Source organism: Phyllopteryx taeniolatus, unplaced genomic scaffold (assembly GCF_024500385.1).
Source record: "Phyllopteryx taeniolatus isolate TA_2022b unplaced genomic scaffold, UOR_Ptae_1.2 contig_293, whole genome shotgun sequence".
NCBI lineage: Eukaryota > Metazoa > Chordata > Actinopteri > Syngnathiformes > Syngnathidae > Phyllopteryx > Phyllopteryx taeniolatus.
Window position 1 is genome coordinate 1 of NW_026903221.1, and position 7,918 is coordinate 7,918.

Sequence of the window (7,918 nt, forward strand, 5' to 3'; positions counted from 1 at the left end):
CGATTCCACGAGAATCTAAAGTGAAAAAGCTTACAGCACCTGGTATTCCCAGGCGGTCTCCCATCCAAGTACTAACCAGGCCCGCCCCTGCTTAGCTTCCGAGATCGGACGAGATCAGGCTTTCTCAGGGTAGTATGGCCGTAAGCCACATGGTTACCTGAAAAGCAACATTTTATATTTAAAAAATATCAAATTTCGCTTAAAAATATTGGCTGGTCTATTTTGGAGTTTTTTGTGTGGATGATGCAAACTCATTCTCAACACTACAAATATGTGATCAGATCATAGATTTTGAAAAGTTAACACACGAGAGAATTTGAGAACTTGCACGCTGCCAAAACTCAGACAAGAGCATGCAAAATCCTCTTGGACCCTCCACATCCTGGTCACCAACTCTTCAGAAACAGAGTCATCTTTATTTGCCATGTATGTCCAAAAAACACACAAGGAATTTGGTAGTTGGAGCCACTCTCGTACGACAACAGACAGTCAATTGACAGAGAACACTTTTGAGACATAAAGACGTTGACAAAAAACAGTCACTGAGCAATTTAGGGTTGCTAGCTATCGTAATGCCGGTTCATTTTTTTTGGACAATTGTGCAAAAAGATGCAGAGTCCTCTAGCATTTAGAGCAGTTCGAAAGACTAATATTGCAATAGTCCGGTGCAATGACCATTGTGCAAAGGGCGCCGAGACTTCAAGCGAGTAGTGCGATAATCTGGGACAACGTTTATTGTGCAAATGTAGATTCTCTTCAGTGTGCAATTGGAGCAGATGCTACTAGCATGAGTGGCCAGTATTGGTCAACAACAGATATGCAAATAGTGCAGCGTGGCGAGACTACTACAATGAGTGCACGAGTCATATATAATTGTCTTCTTCCAGCTCCTTCCCCCAGGCAAGTGCTATCGAACAATGCAAACAAAAACTAGCAGACATTCCAACACTTTCGTCCCGCTTACCGTTAACTTCTTAAACAGTTCACTTACAATTGCATTGTAACATGCTGCCAATTTGTCTTGAGATTGTTGTCCCATCTCTGTCGGGCCAATTATACATTATTCGTGCATTCACTGTAGTAGTCTCGCCACTCTGCACAATTTGCATATCTGTTGTTGACCAATACTGGCCACTCATGTGGTTGAGAAGTATCTGCACCATTTGCACAATGGACACTGTTCCAGATTATCGCACTACGATTCGCTTTATACTGCTTAAATTTCTCGAAGTCTCTTCACGTTTTGCAAAATTGTCACTGTACCAGATTATTGCTCGATCAGTCATTTCAAATTGCTCTAAATTGCTAGAGGACTCTGCATCATTTGCACAATTGTCAAAAAATAAAAAATAACACAAAATTTGCATTGACATGACCACATTACCGCTAACCTTTCATTGCTCAGTGATTCTCTGTACTTTGGTCTCATGTGATTATGTCTCCAAAGTATTTTCTGTCAAATGGCTATCCGTTATCGCACGAGAGGGGCTCCAAGTACCGGAGACAAATTCCTTGTATGTTTCTGACATACTCGGCAAATATAGATTCTGATTTTTATTCTGCTGATTCTGATTGAATTTATCTAATCTACTCCTTCTAATACTGCCATTCACTCGACTGTAATGTATTCCTCGGAAGTGGTTCGGGTTCATAAACCGTGGCTTTGAGGTCCACACAATAATGTGCAATAATTACGTATCATTTAAAGATCCATACCTTCGTATCCTTAGCCTCGAGCGAATTAAAAGCACTGATGTGATAAAATCGTGACGTATCACGTGATACTAATATATATATATATATATATATCTATGTAGATATATATATGTAGATATATGTGTGTATAGATTTTTTTTTTTTTTACTGTCGGAAAAGGAGATACGGGATGTTTAAAAAAGGTACGTGAAGATTCTGTCTCCTAATAAAGAGATGGTAAGTCATAAGAGAGAGAATGACTGCATTATAATTTAGGTCAACCACCGATAAGAAAACGATTCCACGAGAATCTAAAGTGAAAAAGCTTACAGCACCTGGTATTCCCAGGCGGTCTCCCATCCAAGTACTAACCAGGCCCGCCCCTGCTTAGCTTCCGAGATCGACGAGATCGGGCGTTCTCAGGGTAGTATGGCCGTAAGCCACATGGTTACCTGAAAAGCAACATTTTATATTTAAAAAATATCAAATTTCGCTTAAAAATATCGAGCGGATCGCGTCATTTTTTATTCTCCAATTGTTGGCTGGTCTATTTTGGAGTTTTTTGTGTGGATGATGCAAACTCATTCTCAACACTACAAATATGTGATCAGATCATAGATTTTGAAAAGTTAACACACGAGAGAATTTGAGAACTTGCACGCTGCCAAAACTCAGACAAGAGCATGCAAAATCCTCTTGGACCCTCCACATCCTGGTCACCAACTCTTCAGAAACAGAGTCATCTTTATTTGCCATGTATGTCCAAAAAACACACAAGGAATTTGGTAGTTGGAGCCACTCTCGTACGACAACAGACAGTCAATTGACAGAGAACACTTTTGAGACATAAAGACGTTGACAAAAAACAGTCACTGAGCAATTTAGGGTTGCTAGCTATCGTAATGCCGGTTCATTTTTTTTGGACAATTGTGCAAAAAGATGCAGAGTCCTCTAGCATTTAGAGCAGTTCGAAAGACTAATATTGCAATAGTCCGGTGCAATGACCATTGTGCAAAGGGCGCCGAGACTTCAAGCGAGTAGTGCGATAATCTGGGACAACGTTTATTGTGCAAATGTAGATTCTCTTCAGTGTGCAATTGGAGCAGATGCTACTAGCATGAGTGGCCAGTATTGGTCAACAACAGATATGCAAATAGTGCAGCGTGGCGAGACTACTACAATGAGTGCACGAGTCATATATAATTGTCTTCTTCCAGCTCCTTCCCCCAGGCAAGTGCTATCGAACAATGCAAACAAAAACTAGCAGACATTCCAACACTTTCGTCCCGCTTACCGTTAACTTCTTAAACAGTTCACTTACAATTGCATTGTAACATGCTGCCAATTTGTCTTGAGATTGTTGTCCCATCTCTGTCGGGCCAATTATACATTATTCGTGCATTCACTGTAGTAGTCTCGCCACTCTGCACAATTTGCATATCTGTTGTTGACCAATACTGGCCACTCATGTGGTTGAGAAGTATCTGCACCATTTGCACAATGGACACTGTTCCAGATTATCGCACTACGATTCGCTTTATACTGCTTAAATTTCTCGAAGTCTCTTCACGTTTTGCAAAATTGTCACTGTACCAGATTATTGCTCGATCAGTCATTTCAAATTGCTCTAAATTGCTAGAGGACTCTGCATCATTTGCACAATTGTCAAAAAATAAAAAATAACACAAAATTTGCATTGACATGACCACATTACCGCTAACCTTTCATTGCTCAGTGATTCTCTGTACTTTGGTCTCATGTGATTATGTCTCCAAAGTATTTTCTGTCAAATGGCTATCCGTTATCGCACGAGAGGGGCTCCAAGTACCGGAGACAAATTCCTTGTATGTTTCTGACATACTCGGCAAATATAGATTCTGATTTTTATTCTGCTGATTCTGATTGAATTTATCTAATCTACTCCTTCTAATACTGCCATTCACTCGACTGTAATGTATTCCTCGGAAGTGGTTCGGGTTCATAAACCGTGGCTTTGAGGTCCACACAATAATGTGCAATAATTACGTATCATTTAAAGATCCATACCTTCGTATCCTTAGCCTCGAGCGAATTAAAAGCACTGATGTGATAAAATCGTGACGTATCACGTGATACTAATATATATATATATATATATATAGATATATATATGTAGATATATGTGTGTATAGATTTTTATTTTTTTTTACTGTCGGAAAAGGAGATACGGGATGTTTAAAAAAGGTACGTGAAGATTCTGTCTCCTAATAAAGAGATGGTAAGTCATAAGAGAGAGAATGACTGCATTATAATTTAGGTCAACCACCGATAAGAAAACGATTCCACGAGAATCTAAAGTGAAAAAGCTTACAGCACCTGGTATTCCCAGGCGGTCTCCCATCCAAGTACTAACCAGGCCCGCCCCTGCTTAGCTTCCGAGATCGACGAGATCGGGCGTTCTCAGGGTAGTATGGCCGTAAGCCACATGGTTACCTGAAAAGCAACATTTTATATTTAAAAAATATCAAATTTCGCTTAAAAATATCGAGCGGATCGCGTCATTTTTTATTCTCCAATTGTTGGCTGGTCTATTTTGGAGTTTTTTGTGTGGATGATGCAAACTCATTCTCAACACTACAAATATGTGATCAGATCATAGATTTTGAAAAGTTAACACACGAGAGAATTTGAGAACTTGCACGCTGCCAAAACTCAGACAAGAGCATGCAAAATCCTCTTGGACCCTCCACATCCTGGTCACCAACTCTTCAGAAACAGAGTCATCTTTATTTGCCATGTATGTCCAAAAAACACACAAGGAATTTGGTAGTTGGAGCCACTCTCGTACGACAACAGACAGTCAATTGACAGAGAACACTTTTGAGACATAAAGACGTTGACAAAAAACAGTCACTGAGCAATTTAGGGTTGCTAGCTATCGTAATGCCGGTTCATTTTTTTTGGACAATTGTGCAAAAAGATGCAGAGTCCTCTAGCATTTAGAGCAGTTCGAAAGACTAATATTGCAATAGTCCGGTGCAATGACCATTGTGCAAAGGGCGCCGAGACTTCAAGCGAGTAGTGCGATAATCTGGGACAACGTTTATTGTGCAAATGTAGATTCTCTTCAGTGTGCAATTGGAGCAGATGCTACTAGCATGAGTGGCCAGTATTGGTCAACAACAGATATGCAAATAGTGCAGCGTGGCGAGACTACTACAATGAGTGCACGAGTCATATATAATTGTCTTCTTCCAGCTCCTTCCCCCAGGCAAGTGCTATCGAACAATGCAAACAAAAACTAGCAGACATTCCAACACTTTCGTCCCGCTTACCGTTAACTTCTTAAACAGTTCACTTACAATTGCATTGTAACATGCTGCCAATTTGTCTTGAGATTGTTGTCCCATCTCTGTCGGGCCAATTATACATTATTCGTGCATTCACTGTAGTAGTCTCGCCACTCTGCACAATTTGCATATCTGTTGTTGACCAATACTGGCCACTCATGTGGTTGAGAAGTATCTGCACCATTTGCACAATGGACACTGTTCCAGATTATCGCACTACGATTCGCTTTATACTGCTTAAATTTCTCGAAGTCTCTTCACGTTTTGCAAAATTGTCACTGTACCAGATTATTGCTCGATCAGTCATTTCAAATTGCTCTAAATTGCTAGAGGACTCTGCATCATTTGCACAATTGTCAAAAAATAAAAAATAACACAAAATTTGCATTGACATGACCACATTACCGCTAACCTTTCATTGCTCAGTGATTCTCTGTACTTTGGTCTCATGTGATTATGTCTCCAAAGTATTTTCTGTCAAATGGCTATCCGTTATCGCACGAGAGGGGCTCCAAGTACCGGAGACAAATTCCTTGTATGTTTCTGACATACTCGGCAAATATATATTCTGATTTTTATTCTGCTGATTCTGATTGAATTTATCGAATCTACTCCTTCTAATACTGCCATTCACTCGACTGTAATGTATTCCTCGGAAGTGGTTCGGGTTCATAAACCGTGGCTTTGAGGTCCACACAATAATGTGCAATAATTACGTATCATTTAAAGATCCATACCTTCGTATCCTTAGCCTCGAGCGAATTAAAAGCACTGATGTGATAAAATCGTGACGTATCACGTGATACTAATATATATATCTATATATATATCTAAGTAGATATATATATGTAGATATATGTGTGTATAGATTTTTTTTTTTTTTTTACTGTCGGAAAAGGAGATACGGGATTTTTAAAAAAGGTACGTGAAGATTCTGTCTCCTAATAAAGAGATGGTAAGTCATAAGAGAGAGAATGACTGCATTATAATTTAGGTCAACCACCGATAAGAAAACGATTCCACGAGAATCTAAAGTGAAAAAGCTTACAGCACCTGGTATTCCCAGGCGGTCTCCCATCCAAGTACTAACCAGGCCCGCCCCTGCTTAGCTTCCGAGATCGGACGAGATCGGGCGTTCTCAGGGTAGTATGGCCGTAAGCCACATGGTTACCTGAAAAGCAACATTTTATATTTAAAAAATATCAAATTTCGCTTAAAAATATCGAGCGGATCGCGTCATTTTTTATTCTCCAATTGTTGGCTGGTCTATTTTGGAGTTTTTTGTGTGGATGATGCAAACTCATTCTCAACACTACAAATATGTGATCAGATCATAGATTTTGAAAAGTTAACACACGAGATTCTGATTGAATTTATCTAATCTACTCCTTCTAATACTGCCATTCACTCGACTGTAATGTATTCCTCGGAAGTGGTTCGGGTTCATAAACCGTGGCTTTGAGGTCCACACAATAATGTGCAATAATTACGTATCATTTAAAGATCCATACCTTCGTATCCTTAGCCTCGAGCGAATTAAAAGCACTGATGTGATAAAATCGTGACGTATCACGTGATACTAATATATATATATATATATATATCTATGTAGATATATGTGTGTATAGATTTTTTTTTTTTTTACTGTCGGAAAAGGAGATACGGGATGTTTAAAAAAGGTACGTGAAGATTCTGTCTCCTAATAAAGAGATGGTAAGTCATAAGAGAGACAATGACTGCATTATAATTTAGGTAAACCACCAATCAGAAAACGATTCCACGAGAATCTAAAGTGAAAAAGCTTACAGCACCTGGTATTCCCAGGCGGTCTCCCATTCAAGTACTAACCAGGCCCGCCCCTGCTTAGCTTCCGAGATCAGACGAGATCGGGCGTTCTCAGGGTAGTATGGCCGTAAGCCACATTGATACCTGAAAAGCAACATTTTATATTTAAAAAATATCAAATTTCGCTTAAAAATATCGAGCGGATCGCGTCATTTTTTATTCTCCAATTGTTGGCTGGTCTATTTTGGAGTTTTTTGTGTGGATGATGCAAACTCATTCTCAACACTACAAATATGTGATCAGATCATAGATTTTGAAAAGTTAACACACGAGAGAATTTGAGAACTTGCACGCTGCCAAAACTCAGACAAGAGCATGCAAAATCCTCTTGGACCCTCCACATCCTGGTCACCAACTCTTCAGAAACAGAGTCATCTTTATTTGCCATGTATGTCCAAAAAACACACAAGGAATTTGGTAGTTGGAGCCACTCTCGTACGACAACAGACAGTCAATTGACAGAGAACACTTTTGAGACATAAAGACGTTGACAAAAAACAGTCACTGAGCAATTTAGGGTTGCTAGCTATCGTAATGCCGGTTCATTTTTTTTGGACAATTGTGCAAAAAGATGCAGAGTCCTCTAGCATTTAGAGCAGTTCGAAAGACTAATATTGCAATAGTCCGGTGCAATGACCATTGTGCAAAGGGCGCCGAGACTTCAAGCGAGTAGTGCGATAATCTGGGACAACGTTTATTGTGCAAATGTAGATTCTCTTCAGTGTGCAATTGGAGCAGATGCTACTAGCATGAGTGGCCAGTATTGGTCAACAACAGATATGCAAATAGTGCAGCGTGGCGAGACTACTACAATGAGTGCACGAGTCATATATAATTGTCTTCTTCCAGCTCCTTCCCCCAGGCAAGTGCTATCGAACAATGCAAACAAAAACTAGCAGACATTCCAACACTTTCGTCCCGCTTACCGTTAACTTCTTAAACAGTTCACTTACAATTGCATTGTAACATGCTGCCAATTTGTCTTGAGATTGTTGTCCCATCTCTGTCGGGCCAATTATACATTATTCGTGCATTCACTGTAGTAGTCT

General features: G+C 39.7%; 5 non-coding genes across 5 annotated transcripts; all 5 read right to left on the reverse strand.

The window, feature by feature from the left end:
- Positions 1 to 27: 27 nt before the first annotated feature.
- Positions 28 to 146, reverse strand: LOC133473620 (5S ribosomal RNA). The gene has a single exon (XR_009787178.1). It is a non-coding gene; the product is annotated as a 5S ribosomal RNA (ribosomal RNA).
- A 1,872-nt stretch (positions 147 to 2,018) lies between these two features.
- LOC133473618 (5S ribosomal RNA) lies at positions 2,019 to 2,136 on the reverse strand. Its single transcript, XR_009787176.1, has one exon. It is a non-coding gene; the product is annotated as a 5S ribosomal RNA (ribosomal RNA).
- Positions 2,137 to 4,038: 1,902 nt separating this feature from the next.
- LOC133473619 (5S ribosomal RNA) lies at positions 4,039 to 4,156 on the reverse strand. The gene has a single exon (XR_009787177.1). It is a non-coding gene; the product is annotated as a 5S ribosomal RNA (ribosomal RNA).
- Positions 4,157 to 6,065: 1,909 nt separating this feature from the next.
- LOC133473616 (5S ribosomal RNA) lies at positions 6,066 to 6,184 on the reverse strand. The gene has a single exon (XR_009787174.1). It is a non-coding gene; the product is annotated as a 5S ribosomal RNA (ribosomal RNA).
- Positions 6,185 to 6,823: 639 nt separating this feature from the next.
- Positions 6,824 to 6,942, reverse strand: LOC133473617 (5S ribosomal RNA). The gene has a single exon (XR_009787175.1). It is a non-coding gene; the product is annotated as a 5S ribosomal RNA (ribosomal RNA).
- Between the last annotated feature and the right edge of the window lie 976 nt (positions 6,943 to 7,918).